Source organism: Agelaius phoeniceus, chromosome 7, assembly GCF_051311805.1.
Source record: "Agelaius phoeniceus isolate bAgePho1 chromosome 7, bAgePho1.hap1, whole genome shotgun sequence".
NCBI lineage: Eukaryota > Metazoa > Chordata > Aves > Passeriformes > Icteridae > Agelaius > Agelaius phoeniceus.
Window position 1 is genome coordinate 5,789,287 of NC_135271.1, and position 8,393 is coordinate 5,797,679.

The following is an 8,393-nucleotide window of genomic DNA, read 5'->3' on the forward strand; positions in this document are numbered from 1 at the left end:
GCCATCTGTGCCTCTCTGCTACTCTCCAGGCCTCCCGGGAAACACTGCATTCTGCAGCCAGATTCCTGAAAAGGAGGGATATTGAACAAATGCTACAGGTGGATCAGACCTGGAGGTTTGGAGAGGGCCTGGTAAGAGAAGCCGAGAATCCCCAGCCTCAGCCTGCGGAAGGCCCCTGAGGGCGGTGCTCAGGTGCAGGGCCGGGCAACTGTGCCCCTGCCCGCTGCTGCAGCCAGAGCCACGCGGGCTCTGCTCCAGGCTCCCATGGGCCCCAGCCAGGCGGAACTGCGGGCTGGCACCGCGGCTCCCCGGGCAGCAGCCGGCCCTCTGCCCCCTGCCCTCGGGAGCCCTTGGCCAGCGGCTGCTGGCCGCGCCTCAGGCCTGTGCGGCCAGGGGAGGCCGGGGCTGGGCGCAGGCAGGCTGGCTCAGCCCGCGCCAACCCTTCCCTCCTGCCACTCTCTGCAGCTGGCAGAGGACAGGAGCAGAGCGGCCGAGCACGTGCACCGGGACCTGCGCTACCTGGAGAGCCCACAGGAGCCCCTGCGAGAGGCGGCCATCAGGTTCATGGGTGAGCCACCAGCCCGGGCTCCCTCCCCGGCCCGGCCCGCCGCAGCTCGGCCCCAGCCCCGCCTGCTGCCCCGGCCGGCCCCTGGCAGGGAGCTGTGCTGCTGGGGCCGTGACAGGCTCTGTGTTCACAGGCATGGCCGGGCGGCACCTGAGGGGGCAGCAGCAAGAGCTGCAGTTGATCTGCACTGGTGAGTGAGGCCAGCGGGCTGACAGCGGGGGGTGCCGGGGACAGCTGCAAGCCCTGCCCCGGCTGTGGAGCGCTCTGCTCCCGGGGGCAGAGCACACACAGAGATTTCAGGGCCACGTGGGCTATTCGTCGCCAAGAGCTTCATGCTGATCCCCTTGGTCCCTGCTTCCTCCTGGCCATGGCAAGAGCCAGCTGGGATGGCCCTGGCAGGGGGCTCTCCTCGGCTCCCTGCAGATCTGGGATCTGACCTTGGCTCTGTTCCTCTCTCTTGCAGCCCTTGAAGAAATGGCATATGACAGCAGTCCTGCCATCAGAAATCTTTCAGCTGAAACTTGTTTAGTTCTCCGGGCTGTACAGAGAGCTCCCGACTCCACGTGGCGTAAGCTGCGATTTCAATTCCGCAGTGCATGGACGAAACGGCCTCGTCTGTGCAGCAGAGCCTTGCTGTGCTGCTGGAGCTCTGTGGAGAGATGATCTTGAAGACACTGTCTGCTGGGGCCACTTGAGCCAGCAGGGATTTTCTTTTTCTTCAAGATTGTTGTTTTCATATTTTCATTTTTCTTTTGTATGTAAATAAAAATAATGTATAGTCGACAGACTCCCAGGATCTTTTCCTTGCCAGGATTGGCAGGGCTTAGAGAAGGAGGATGAAAAGGGTGCTTATGCTCAGCCAGCTGCCCAGGCGTGCAGTGGGCAAGGGAAAATGTCCAGAAGCCCCTTGGCCTTTGGTGGTTTTGCTGAAGCCTTTGTGCTGCCCACAGAGCGGCTGGGCAGGGGCCGGAGCTGCGGGGATCCCTGCCAGAGCGGTGCCTGGAGATGGCCACAAGGCCTGTGCCAGGCAGGAAGCGCCATCCGTGTCCTCCCGCCCGTGTGCTGCTGCCTGCCTTGCCGAGGGCTCCCAGGTGCCTCTGGATGGGGCTGCTCTGGAGCTGCTGCGGGGCTGCGGCGCTGCTGCTGGGCAGCTTGGCCGGGCTGGGGCAGGGCCTGAGGGGCTGGGGCGCTGGCAAGCCCTGAGCAATGGGCTGTCAGAGGCCACAAGCAGCCCCCTGGCAGCCGCCTTGCTCCTGACAGCCAGCTGCTCTGGCGCTTCCGCAGTGGGCGGTTGGAGGCACCCTCTGGAATCAGGCGTGGAACCCTGGTCCCGGCCTTTCAGGGCTGTGAGGGCAGGAGTTGTGGGGCTGGGCGTGTGCCCTCCCTGTGCTGCAGACTGGAGGCCCCCAGCCCGTCAGCCTTAGGCATTGAGCTCCACTGTCTGCTCTCTGAGTCTTGTTCCTGTTGCTGTGGGGGAGGCCGAGCTCTGTGGCTTTAGGCCCCATTGAGCCAGAAGAGCAGCAGCTTTGAGCCCAGAGGGGCCACAGAAAGGCCCTCTGGACAAAGGGCATTCCTGGCATTTCCAGGGCAAGGACACATGAGAGTGTGGTGGGCACCTTCAGGGTGCCACGCTGGCTTTGCACTGGGCCACCTCCCTGGGTGCAGGGCTGGCTCTTTGCTTTGCTTGCCTTGGCCTGTTGCCGTCGTGCTCCTTTGGCTGCCTGCAGTGAGGGGCAGCCCTGTAAGGAGGGTGAAAGGCCCTGTCTCCAACATCTCAAGGGGGAAATGGAGCTCACCCGGCCCTCAGCCCATGCTGTAAGCAGAGCAGAGCCTTTTCCCCAGCCCTGGCTTTCTGCTTGCTGCTGGCCCCTGGCCACCATGACCCACTGCACTCGCATGAGTCACCTACAGGATGGCTGGTGCCTCTTGATTTGCTGGCGGGACGTGAGGGTCACTGAGGGAAAGGTGGGTGTCCCGATGCTGAGGGCACATGGGGTCACTGAGCAGACTTGAGGCTTCCCCAGCATGTTGCAGGTGCCTTTCTGTCACTGAAGGGAATGCAGATGCCCCATGGGTCGCTGAGGTGTCATGACAGTCTCTGAATGGCGTGCAGATGCCCTGCATGCCACTGAGGCCAGCGAGAGTCCCTGAGGGGAGGCGGGTGTCTGTCATGTCCCCCAGGGTACGTCGCTGTCACTGAGGGAACGTGAGCGTCACTTGAGGGGGACACGGGCACGCCGCGTGTGGCTGAGCGCATGTGCCGCTGGCTGAAGGGACGCCAGGGCCGCTGAGGGGCCGTGGGCTCGCCCTGAGGGACACGGCAGGGCCGGGCCGCTCCCCGCTGCGCCGCCGCCGCCCGCTCCCCGCCGCAGGGAGCGTTTCCCGCCCAGGCGCGGGCGGCCCCGCCCCGCCGCTCCCCTCAGCCGCGGGCGGGAACTCGAACCCGCTGGGGCTGCCCCGCGGGGCCGGGCGCCGGGCGGCCTTCCAGAAGCCCTGGGGGAGCAAGCACTGACAGAGTCAGAGGAGCTGTTAGTTGCTAAAGGAAACCACATATTTGAACTGAAAGATCCTATATTTACTTTAGAGGCTCTTGCCAGCACCTTTCAGGACTCTGTGCTGTGCACACAGTGCTTTTCATGCCCGCTCCCAACTGGCTTTGGAACGCAGAGCCCAACCTGGCTGGCTCTGCCACCAGCACAGCCCAAACACAGGCGGAGGAAGAAGCAGCAGGGGCTGTTTTGTGGCCATGCCCAAGAGAGACTGGAAGGGTGCCCTCCCTCTGCTCTCCCTTGGTTGGCTTTCTGGCTGGCTCTGAGCCTGGGGCTGCCATTCCTCACTTGTGGGGAGCAGAAGCACAGCCGGGATCCCGGCACTGCCTGACAGCGCTGCGGGCACCGGCACGGACGCATGTCTGAGTCTTGGGCACCGTGCTGCTGCTTCATTTGCCCTCAGGCACACCCAGAGCTCCCTGCTAAGCTCCCTGGTTCTGCCCTCTTCCTCATCCTGTGCAGGGATGGAGCACTGCTGTGCTTTCAGGAAGCTGCTCTTGAAAACTTCCAGCATTCCAAGCTCCTTTGCCCTCCATGGATGCTTGCCATGGAATCCCTCACAGCTGGCTTCAGAGCATACTCAGGTTGGCTCTTCCAAAATTCAGGGGCTCTGAGGTGCTCAGCAAGATGTGGAACTGCACAGTGCTGTAGAACTGCACCTTTAGCACAGGGACCTTTCCAGCCTGACCTGCCCTCATTCCCCTTTTTTCTGTGCACAAAAGACGGTGTGGCAGAGAACGGCAGCAGGGACCTGTGTGTGCCAGGGCCCCGGATTTGCTTCAGCTCCAGAGAGATGCAGGCAAAGTGAAGAAGCCAAACTGTTTATTAATGGAAGGCAAAGCAAAGGGATGAGCTGGGAGGGAAAAAAGGGGATCGGCAGAAGCTGAGGGCTAAAGGGAACGAGTTGTCCACAGGGAGGGAGAGTGGAGGGAAAAAGAAGGGCTGGGCAGAAGCTGAGGGCTAAAGGGAAAGACTTGTCCACAGGGAGGGAGAGTGGAGGGAAAAAGAAGGGCTGGGCAGAAGCTGAGGGCTAAAGGGAAAGACTTGTCCATAGGGAGGGAGAGTGGAGGGAAAAAGAAGGGCTGGGCAGAGGCCGAGGGCTGGAGGGAGGGAACTATCTATAAGCAGGGAGAGGGCTGAAGCAATGCAAGTTTCCCGCAGGCCAATCATCAGCTGTGTCTGGAACTCCAGCTGGTCTCTTCTACTCTCAAGGTAGTCTCATCTTCCATTGCATTTGGAGGTCTTAAAGAAACACTCGCTCATCTGAGCCACTTCTGCAGCTTTTTCACTGAATATCTGTTGAACAACTATGTTTGTCTGCGAAGGGCTGTCATCTCTCCTCAGGGCTAGAAGGGCTGGAAGAGAGAGGAACAGAGCCACGGTAAGAGCCTGGATCTGTGGGAATCCTAGGAGACCTTCCTGTGAGGGCCATCCCACCCAGCTCTTGCCACGGCCACAAGAGAGGGGGTGTCAACTGGATCTGCTGGCCACGAATCCACTCCCCTGCGTCCCTGAAACCTCTGTGCGCTCTGCCCACGCCACCCTTCAGCCACACAAGGAGCGAGGCCGGCCCCAGCCGGGACAGGGATTGCAGCTCCCGGCTCAGGCTCTGCAGCTCCCTGTGCCAGCCCCCGCAGTCAGCCCACTGCCCTCACTCACCCTCACAGATGACCTGGAGCTCTCCTGGCTGCCCCTTGAGGAGCACCCCTGCGATGCCTGTGAACACAGAGCCTGTCACGGCCCCAGCGGCACAGCTCCTTGCCGGCGGCGCTGCCGGCGCTGTGGCCACACGGGCTGCTGGCCCGGCAGGGCTCAGCCCGGCCCTTGCCGCACGCTGCCGGCCCAGGGCACGGCTGCCAGAGGGCGGCAGCAGCAATGCCCAGGCCGGGTGGGGCTCCACGGCGCCGGGCACGGCTGGCGCTGCCGGGGCAGCTGGCGGGGCTGGGGCCGAGCTGCGGCGGGCCGGGCTGGTCCGGGAAGGGAGCCCGGGCTGGTGGCTCACCCATGAACCTGATGGCCGCCTCTCGCAGGGGCTCCTGTGGGCTCTCCAGGTAGGGCAGGGCCCGGTGCAGGTGCTCGGCCGCTCTGCTCCTGTCCTCTGCCAGCTGGAGAGAGCGGCAGGAGGGAAGGGTTGGCGCGGGCTCAGCCCCTGGGCCAGGCGCTGCCTGCGCCCAGCCCCGGCCTCCCCTGGCCGCACAGGCCTGAGGCGCGGCCAGCAGCCGCTGGCCAAGGGCTCCCGAGGGCAGGGGGCAGAGGGCCGGCTGCTGCCCGGGGAGCCGCGGTGCCGGCCCGCAGCCCCGCCGGTCTGGGGCTCCTTGGGCACCCGGCTCGGGCCCGCGGGAGCCTGGAGAAGAGCCCCCGCAGCCTCTGGCTGCAGCAGCAGGCAGGGGCACAGCTGCCCGGCCCCGCACACTGAGCACCGCGCTCAGGGGCCTTCTCCAGGCTGACGCTGGCGCTTCCAGGCTGTCCTTACCAGGACCTCGGCAAACGTCAACAGGTTCTCTGTCTCCACCAGCTGCTTGAGTTCCCTCTTCTTCAGGAACCCGGCCGCACATTGTAGCGTTTCCCGAGAGGCCTGGAGACCAGCAGAGAGGCACAGATGGCCCCACAGGCCAGAGCACAGGAGCATCCCAGTGCCACAGCCTGGAGGAGGCTGCAGCCCGCAAGGTGCCAGGGCAGGAGGCAGCCCAGCACCCTCCCAGGGGGACAGCAGCAGCCCATGATTCCTCACCTCTGCCACATGCTGATTCTCATCATGGCAGTGGAAGAAGAGTGGAGGTAGGCTCTGGCACACAATTGACTTAAGGGGCTTTTTTCCCTCCTCTACTACCAAATCCATCACCTTGAAGAAGAGGTTAAGGGAGAGCAGCTGCACATGGCTGTTGTCCTAGAGGAAAGGAAAAAAAAGTCAGCACCAGCTACTCCAAGCCCATCTGAACAGTACAAAAATCCACGGGGCCCAAAGTTTCTGGGCAGCAACCCGTGCCCAAGGCTGGGGACACAGAGCCTTACGTGGTCAAAGAGCAGCAGGAGCGCCTCAGCCAGCTTCGGGGCAGTGGTGTCGGATACCAGGATGTCATTGTTCTTCAGCAAGTTAGTCAACACAGAGAGCGTCATTCTGACCACCTCTCCATCTGTATCACTCAGCAGCTCCAGAAGGCTTTGAAAAACGCTGCATATACGCTTGGCCTGTGTGGAACCCAAGGCTGTGCTAGGAAGCCATGGACGCCTGCACCGCCACCACCGCCCTGGCACTGCAAGCCCACCCTGCTACTGCAGGGCCCACAGGCCAAAGGCCTGACCCAAAGCACTGGGGCAGGTGAGGCAGGAGAGCTGGGAGCAGCTGCCTCAGCTCCTGAAGCCCTGCCAGCCCAAGGGGCTGCTTTCCAGAGCGCAGCTTCAGCCGCTGCCCCCAACTCACCATCAAGGGATCCTTGCTGAGCACCACGAGGCCTCTGAGTGCCAGGCGACGCCTCTCCCTGCACTTGCTCTGCAGGTACCTTGACATGATCTCCAGTGTGCTGTCAGCAGCTTCACTCCAATCCAGGCACTCGAGGACCTGAAAGGCACAGGCAGTGACAGGGAGCCGGCCGGCAGGAGCCCAGAACCGCACAGGGCTGGGCCCAGGCAGCAGCACAGGGCATGGGCACCGTCCTGGCAGCTGTGCCTACGAGAGGGCAGAGAGCTGGGAGGCAGCTCAGCCAGGCAGCGCTGGCCACCATGCTCACCTCCACAAGGAATGCCAGGCCGGGCAGATCCCAGTGTGGCTCCTCCCTGCTGAGCAGCCCAAGCAGGCGTAGAGCAATCCCAGAACACAAGGAGAGGGAGACACGGCGCATCTTCCTGGAAGGGCAAAAAAGGCACCAAGACCATGAGGTGGAGGGGCAAACTTCTGCCAGGAATGACTCACAGAGGTCTGGTCTTTCTCCAGCAGCCCTGGCAGGGATGTGAGCGCTGTGGGAGGTGGCCCCTTCTGGGCACCCTCCTCTCCCAGCCTTTTCCAGTCTCCTTGGCCATCCCTCAGTGACACGAGGCTCTCTGGCCCATGACCACAGGGACTGAGTGGGGCACAGGGCACACATTCCAGGGGCAATGGGGAGCAGGGGGTCTCACCTGGCCAGCAGACCCACGGCATAGTGCTGGGTGTGAGAACACAGCAGCGTGTCCCAGCCACACTTGCGCTCCATAGACATCACCTCATTGTCACAGCGCAGTCGGTAGAGCAGAGCCTTCATGGCCTGCACTGCAAACCTGTGTGCAGAGCAAAGCCCAGGTCACACGGGGAGTGATGGCACTGGCCACAAGGGCATGGGAAGGACAGGAGGACTGGGACCTGTTGGAATTGCTGGGAAGGCGGTGTTCCTCCTGGCATGCTCTCCAGAAGCTATCAACTTCCTCTGGTGGCATCTGCTGTGTGGTGAGGACAACATGGAAGAGCAGAGCCACAAACAGGCGGGAGGAGTAAAGCAGCATCGCTTCATGGCACTCAGGCATGATAACCCAGATCACCAGAGCTGCCTGCAAAAGAAGCAGCCCAAGACAGCGCTCAGTGCCGAGGTGTCCATGGGGCAGGGCCCAAGGGCAGATGCAGGAGGAGCAGCGGGCCTGGTGCCCCCTGAGCCTGCCCCTAGCCCAGGGTTCAGCCCAGTGCCTGAGGCATGGAGAGGACAGAGAGCTGCTGGGGAGGTGACCGAGGGGTAAGCAGAGGCCAAATCCAGAAACTCACAGCCAGGGCAAAAACGTCCCTGTCGTCCCCATCAGAGGTGCATGCGCTGTGCAGTGGCCAATTCTCCATCACACAGAGCAGTGTTGGCAGCACTTTCTCCACGGCTGGTCCCGATGATCCTATAGTTCTCCATATCATTGCAGCAGCTCTGAGGGATCAGAGCTCCGTGTCAGGGGCATCTCAGTCCCAGTACCATGCCCTGTGCAGCTGTGGGGGCCCAGGTGACAGAGCCCCGGTGCACTGAGGGGCAGGGAGGGAGCATTGTGGCAGCAGGCTTGGGAAACAGAGGGGCCCCAGGGTGCTGGACCTCTCTGCCTGTCTGGCAGAGCCCATAGCACAGGCTGCGCAGGACCATGGGCCCCAAAGGCTGGTGAGCCCTGAGCTGTGCAGGCACGTTGGCCAACGTACCTGTCACACGTTGGGGCACAGCGCAGGAGGGTCAGCACCACGTCCACAGGGTGCTCTTCAGCCAGCCTCACAATGTCACTTTGCAGCCTGGCATCCACAGTGCCATGGGACACCAGCCTCTGGTGAATGTTCCTTACAATGGCTG